Source organism: Lupinus angustifolius, chromosome LG09 (assembly GCF_001865875.1).
Source record: "Lupinus angustifolius cultivar Tanjil chromosome LG09, LupAngTanjil_v1.0, whole genome shotgun sequence".
Lineage (NCBI taxonomy): Eukaryota > Viridiplantae > Streptophyta > Magnoliopsida > Fabales > Fabaceae > Lupinus > Lupinus angustifolius.
The window spans coordinates 11,527,077-11,535,438 of NC_032017.1; positions in this window are offsets into that span (position 1 = coordinate 11,527,077).

The window sequence follows — 8,362 nt, forward strand, 5'->3', positions numbered from 1 at the left end:
AATTCTTTACCCAAAATACTAACTATCAGTGTCAGTTCTCGAAATCCGACTTTGGCTGCCTATGCCAATTCTTAAGTGTCATGGAAAGAAAGAGGGAGAAGGTTGACGAAAATATGTCAGCGGAGTATTAGGGGTGAGAAAGAAAAGTTGAGAGGAAACGCCTTCAACTTGAGGTGCGAGTTCTAATGAGGGGAGGAAGCCTCTATTTATAGCTTGAGGCCTCCAACGAATCCCCCATCCGACGGCCCAAAAATGTGGCCAAATCTCAAACGATCACATGATCCAATGACTAGAACCTTTCTCCACGCGGATCATTATCTAAAACTGAGATCCTCTCCTCCCCTCCAACCGTGTGGACCAGGTCTCACACATGTGGCATGTGTGTGTTGACTTGGTCAGCACACAGTCCAAGCCCAAAAAAAGGGCCCAAAATAAATAAATAAAAATATTTAAAAAGAATGTTGGGCCCAACCTAAACCTGAGTCGGCCAGATGGCGGCGGAGGAGGTGGTGGTGTGTGCGTGTGTGGAGGGGTTTTGTTTGTGTGAATTCTCACACACTCACAAAACCCATTTTACCTTTTGGAACACACCCCAATGATGAAACTTAAGGCTTATAAAGCCTTCAAACTTCCATCATCCAATGAATATGAGACTAATGAGTTTTTTAATTTCACATACTCAAAAGTCACCATAAATGACCACATTAATATACATTAAAATCACTTCAAAAACTCATTATTTTCAAACAAGTTCCAACAATAACTAATTTAAAATATGAAAATCATATTTACGCTAATAAACCCAATTTTAAATTAAAAATGAAATTATTAAAATTTCATATACTTCAAACTTAAAGTTTCTTTACTCTATGCATTTGAAAACAAAATGATTTGGTAGTGTAAGGCCCATTAGATCATCAGAGTGGTCAAAATGTTAATTATTCGATTTTTGTGAGCGATACATGTTAAGAAGGATGATCACGCACACAAAAATTAGTTCCTTGTCAAAACATGAAGGAATATCCTTAGTAATATAAAAAATGTATTTAATAACCACAGACACTATTAGCACAGTTCTCTTACCAAACAGTGTTGTTAATACCGTACCGATTATCAAACCGATTAAGGTACTGGTAGAGTGATATAGCGGTTCAACCGGTGGTTCACTAATTAAACCGCATACCGACGTAGTTAGATATAAAAATATAATATATTATTATTAATGTTGAAAAATCAATATTTTTTCAATTTCATTAAAAATTTAATTTTAAATAAAAACTGGCCGGTATGACCGGTACAGTTCAATTGAAAACCGGTTGGTATAACCAGTTTTAACTGATATAATTGCATGGCAAGTATAATTAATATGTTGTACTAGTATTGAGACCGATTCACCGGTTTATCGGTTGAACCGGCCATATAACACTGTAATGCCAAGGATGATCAATCTCGAACTTTGAACGTAAAACAAAACAGAATATTTCTTACAAATTATGTTTAATTTTTTTAAAATGCAAGCAAAGTTCATTGTCCAATAATAATTTAAATTTTTTTCAATTTAATTATTTATAATAAACTGTATTGTTTTTAACATGACGTAGGAAGTGAGAGCGGTACACAAATTATAAAAAAGGATTTGCCTTCTAAAATCTTTCATATATGATTTATTTTTACGAAATGGATATGTATGTATTTGTTAAATAAGTGCATATAAACACGTCTGACTTAAAATTTCTCAATCATAATCATTTACCTTATTTTTATTAACAAGACATTGATCTAATAATATAATTGATCCTACTAAATCTTTAAGATGATCAAAAGATTAAAAATTCAATTTCTAAGAATGACAATCATGCAGCCTGAAATAGATTAATTTTTTACTCGTAGAGTAAGGAAATATTCTTCATGTAATACCAAAAAGATAGTAGTGCTTTTATTATCAATACCCGTTTTTCATTTTCTTTAACCCTCATGTCTACATTAATCTTTTGCAAATTTACTCTACTGCCATACTTTAAAATTTAAAAAAATATTATGTTGTCCTAAATTTATGTTGTAATTTTTCTTGAATATACTAAAGTTTACTATTCTTATTTAGAAGTTACTTTCGTTTATTACATACAGTAGCACTTGTGCTGTTTATTTTACTAGACCAAAAAAGATATGAAAAAAATATTTAAGAGATAAGTGCATACAACCTCTATAATTTTATGCATTTTGCAAGTAAATGTTATAAACTATTTTTCTTCTTAATTACTCATTAAACTTTATTATTTTAATAAAATTAGTCAATGCATAAAAATAGTGGTAACAAACTATCAAAAAATTGTTGTCATGAGACTCACAACAATATCAATAAGTCCACCAATGTAACAATACAAGTTAGTTAGAATGGAGGGGAAAACCATTGTCAAAATGCAAATTGATTAAAAAAAGAAAGGTAAATTTTAGAATTAAAAGGAGACAATAGAGTAATATTAATATTTATAAAAATTAAAATTAAATAGTAATAATATTACAGTGAAAGGTAAAAAATTATAAAGGGAGAACTTTCATTGTTAGTAATTTAAATTTTCTTTACGTAGTAACCAATGATTATAAAGAAAAAAATTACTTAAAATAATTACTTAAAAATGGTTTAAGAAGATTTTATAGACTTTTTCCTATATTTAATAGCATATAAGTGTAAAAATGTGTAATAACTTGTAAGATCTTAGCCCTCCACTTATAAAATCCATGCTTATATATACCAGTATTTCTTTTGGAAATACTCATCTAATCAAATAAGGCTACCGACTTATTAATATTTTTGTCAAATAAACACATTGATCGTATGACTTTAAGGAGAAAAACTAATCTGTTAAATGACAAGGTGTCGTATATAACTTAGATATATGAATGAGCTTACTTCGTGTTAATTTAGTTATGGAAAGTCTTGCTAGATCTCTAAGATGATAAAAAAGTTAAGGGTTTAATTTCTAGAGCAAAATTTATTGGGATGGGTAATCATATACCTCAAAATGATTTAATTCTTTATCCATAAGATGAGAATCAACTTACTCCTCTATTCAACATATGGAACTCATAATGTTAACTTGGCCTTCAACCATATGTGAAACACACAATTAAGAGTCAGACTTCTCTTTAATGGTGAAGAGAAAAGTATTGGGTTAAACAAGACACAAAACAAAATAAAATGATAATTATATTCATCTATTTATACTTATAATGAAATTTTTATCCTTAAAATTATATGTAAAAAATAGTATTTACTTCTCTGTTAATAAAAAGAATCATACTCCACCATTATACAGTATTTAGATTTAGAGACAGAGGAAGGGATGCCACTTGCCACTACCTATGGGCAAATTAACATGCAAAATCACTTCTCGCTGGCTTTTCCTGCATTTCCTGGCAGTTGGGTGGACAAACATGTGTACACTTATTAAATTTTTAAGATTTGGGATGGTGCATAGATACATTATGATATGTGGGCCACTTATTAAATTTGCTTTTTTAAGAAATGGGATGGTTCATAAATACACTAGGATATGTGGGTCACATTAAATTTGATTTTTAAGAATTGGGATGGTGCATAAATACTTTGGGATATGGAACTGAATGGGAGGTGTTGTCCGGTGAGAATACTGTCTATTACTAAAGAGGAAAATATCTCAAATGCAAAATGAATAAATGATATGATATAATATTTTTAGCCTTAAAATATAAGGAGTAGACATTTTTATCCTTAAAAGTAAAAACAAAAGTAACAACTTTCCTCTCCGATATAAGAGAGGAGTACTAGGTAGAGAACTTCGATAATCTTCTTGCATGAACTAAGATATTGATAAGACTTAGTTCGGTAGTCCATCCATAATGCACTATGGAGTTGAGAACTGTGATTCAAAGACATTTTTGAAACTAACCAAGTTATATGTTTTGACTGCAGAAAAATGTAGTTGTAATTCTAAATCATTTGGAAGATATTGAAATCGGATTATATCTCCTCCTAAGACAGGTAGCCAATAATCCACCTAGAATGGGGTTGTGATAGACACTAACATAGCATAATGACTAAAGTGCAGTGTGTTGATAGAGAAATAGAGATGGAAGATAAGGTGAGGATGAAGATAAATAATCTTAACATTTGTACCATTTAGATAGAGGATAAACTGGCCCATTTCCCCTATATTGGGTGAGGCCGAAAAACATGCAAGAGACATATACCTACACTATATCCTATTTTGTTAGGAAAATGTTTGTGTAACTAAGTATTACCGTATATAAATAAAGGTATCAAATGCAAATATGAATGAAGTTTATATTAAAAAGATCTTTTAGATATATGATTCAGTGGTATCTTTCTGTAAGAGTATACCATAAACCTTCGTGTGTTCCATAAGAAGATAATATAAGGAGAGATCAAGATCAAGACCAAAAACACAAATATAAATGATATAGTTCTTTAGAAACCTACAATCTTTTTACATATTCTATCTTTTCCATATCTTTTGATGTTTAATTTTTTTCATATTATTCCATTTTTTAATATTTTAGAAACCCAATATACATTTATACCTTACCTTCCAATTGTCACATCATATTTATCTTTTTATCCCAATTTCCAATATCTATTAAATCAAATTGTGTTTGATTTTTACAACAATCTTAAAATAGATGACATCCATAAAAGAATATTAACCAAGGGAAGAAGATGATGGTCTGTTATGCTCACAATCAACCAAAGGCCAACTAAACACAAATGAATGAGAGAAATAGAGAAGGAGACTAGGATTTTTGAATAATGAGTAAATTTTTATTATTGATTAGTAATGATAAACTATACAAATGAAGTATTTATATCAGCAATCAGGCAGCAAAGAAAAGTAAAGATAAAAGTTTCCTAAAAATAGAAAAACTAACACAACAAAAAACTGTTTTAAGAGAAACAGTTTTCCATAAAAGGAAAGAAAGAAAGGAAAATCAATTTTGAGCTTTTCCAACTTTATGTAAGGGTTCATTTTGCTGACTTAACACCCCCTGAGAGCTAGAATGTGGATGTTGTGCATTCCAAGCTTGTAAATAAGCAAATGGAAATGACCTTTAGCTAGAGCTTTAGTAAGCCAATCTACAAGTTGCTTGATGGATGAAACAGATAGGAGATGAGCCACTCCTTCTTGCACTCTTTCACAAATAGAATAACAATAATCTATGTGTTTTGTTCTTTCATGGAACACAGGATTGACTGCAATATATAGGGCTGATTGATTGTCGCAATAGATCAATATATAGGGCTGATTCATTCTTAAGATATTTGACAACTCTTAAGGCTGCTTGGTAATGTATGTTTGTAGGAGTTGCGAGAAATTGACTTAGATACCCCACAAAATAAGCTATATCAAGTCTTGTCTGAGTCAAATAAATCAGTCTTCCAACCAATCTTCTATATTGGGAAGGATCTTGAGTTGATTTCCACAGTTGCCATATAGCTTGATTGTTGGATCCATGGGAGTATAACAAGGTTTTGCACCTAGAAAGCTTGTGTCATGCAGAAGGTCCAAAGTATATTTTCTTTGACAAATTGATGCCATTTTTTCCTCTTGCAACTTCCATGCCAAGGAAGTATTTGAGTTCTCATAGATCCTTGATGTGGAATTCTTTATTGATGAGAAGCTTTAATTGAGTGATCACCTTCATGTTTTTCCCTGCCACAAGCAAATCATCCACATACACAAGAATTGCAATGAAATTATCTAGGACAATTATAAAAAATAAAGAGTAACCAACTTTGGATTGAGTATACTCATATTGGATTAGAACAGTAGTGAGCTTGTCATTACATTGTATATTTTCTTCTTTTAATCCATAAAGAGACTTTTTTAATTTAAAGAATAAGGAATTGGGAACAACCAAACCTAGTGGAGGTTTCATATAGACTTCCTCCAATAAGTCTGTGCAAAAAGGTAGTTGTTAACATCCATTTGATGGATGTACCATTGGTTGATGGAAGCAAGGACAAGCAAGACTCTAATGGTGGTCATTTTAATTACAGGGCTGGAAGTTTCAAAGTAATCTAGACCAGTAGTTTGCTTATATCATTTTGCAACTAATCTAGCATTGTATCTATCTATAGACCCATCAGCCTTATGCTTAATCTTGAAGATTCATGTACAACCTATAACCATTTTGTGACTAGGTAGTTTAGTGAAAATCCAGGTATTATTGTTGGTTAAGGCTTGGAGTTCAATGTATATTGCCTTTCTCCTGCATTCATGTTGCATAGCTTCTGCACAAGTTGCAGGTGAAGTGTTTATGCTTAGAGGATAGTCTGTGGTAGGACATATAGTTGGACAATGGGTATTTGACCTTATTGGTATTGGAGTGGTTCAAGTTTAGGGACAAGAGACAATGGTAATCTTGAAGATGTGCCGGGGCCTTTAATCCTGATTGATCTCCTAAGGTTAGGTGCATTATCCTCACAAGGTATGTGTTGGTCCGGATGAGTAGGTTCATTCTGTTCAGTGTGTGATTAATATCCAAGGGTGAGGAGTAATCCAAAAAATCATCACAGGATGTGTAGGATGATGTAGGAAGAGAAATTTCTTGTTGTTATCTTTCAATGCAAACATTGTTATAAAAAGGGAAAAAACGTTCATGAAAAATCACATTTCTAGACATAAATGTTCTCTAGATTTCAAGTCATAAAGTAGATAGCCTTTTGTACCAATTTTAAAGCTTAGGAACACACAACTTCTAGATCTAGGATCAAGTTTCTTTTTATGATTAACAAGAGTAGAAGCAAAGCAGAAGCAACCAAAAATTTTCAGAATGAGAAAATTAGGATCCTGCTTAAACGAAGTCTGATAAGGAGATCTGTTAGACAAATAAGGGCTTGGCATCATATTAATCAAATAAATAGCATGACAAACAGAATAATTCCAAAAATACTTGGGAAGATAGGATTAAAAATATCGAGATCTTGCAACTCCCAATATGTGTTGATGTTTTCTTTCAACTACCCCAATTTGTTGGAGAGTTTCAACACATGTGGTTTGACGCAAGATCCCTTTTGCAGCATAGAAATCCGCAAGTTTGAATTCAAGTCCATTGTCTCATCTTATGCATTTTGTTTTGATGTCAAATTGTGTTTCAACAAAATTGACAAAAAATTTCAGAAGTGCAGAAGATTCAGATTTTAATTTCATTAAATATATCCAAGTATGCCTAGTTTTATCATCAACTATAGTCAATAAATATCTATGACCTAATATAGAGGAAATAGAAAGAGGCCCCCACATGTCGACATATGTAACACCGTGTTTTTCCGAGCACATTTAATTAAGTAATTAGTTGTTAATGAATTAATTATAGAAATTAATCAGTAATTTTTAAGGCTAAACCTCAGCTTAGTTTTAGTCTTGTATTACAATATTCTTGTTTGCCCAATTTTTTTCAAGATTTGTGGAGAATAAAAGTTTCTGAGACGATTTCGGGTGGTTTTATCGAGTTTTCGCCCATTTTTTGAATTCTGTAACTCGGAATTGAATTCCAATTTCTCTGTTGGCTTCAAAATATTATTTCCAGTCAACATAGTTACACAGTTTGTCCGTAACTCATCTCTAGGTATTCTTTACCTCGAAATTCAAGTTTCGACGTTCCGGGCAAAAAACCTAAATCGGTAGATCGTATATTTTCGGACGAAGTTACCCGATCATATTCAGGAACGACTTCAATTTTAAAATCACGTCGCATCAATTAAGTCGGATTATTAATTACATCATGGGTCATTGGCTTGTCAAACAAGCAAAGTCAAAGCTTCCATAATTCCCTAAATCACTAACCAAATCTCCTCACTCCACCACCATTAAACACATCACCTAAGCTAGCCTAAAGCTAGATTGCCTCTCATTAATTTTCAGATTTGAGAGAGGGTGAGGCTCTCCTATAAATACCTCACCCCATCCTCTCATTTTTACACTAATTCTCATAAAGAAAGTTAAGGTATTCTTTTTCTTTTTCTCTTCTCCATTTTTCTCCTTATACACCATGAGAAAATCATGATCTCTTAGTATTTTGTTCATGGAGTTTACTTTATGTTTGTTGTCTTTAAATATTTTGTAAGTCATGACTAAAGGGGATGATAATCAAATCATATGAACCTTTGTATAGTTTTTGACTTATGTAAAACTTCAAAAAAAATCCTTGTTCTTAAATGGAAAAACTATATCTTTCGACAAGGTTATATGAGTTTATTTCCTTTAGAAATATTGGAAATTATTGTTAGTATTTGAATGTGTTTAAAGGTGATGATTTGAACATGAAAGGAACATTTATTGTGTTTAAGAAAAGTTTATGTCTA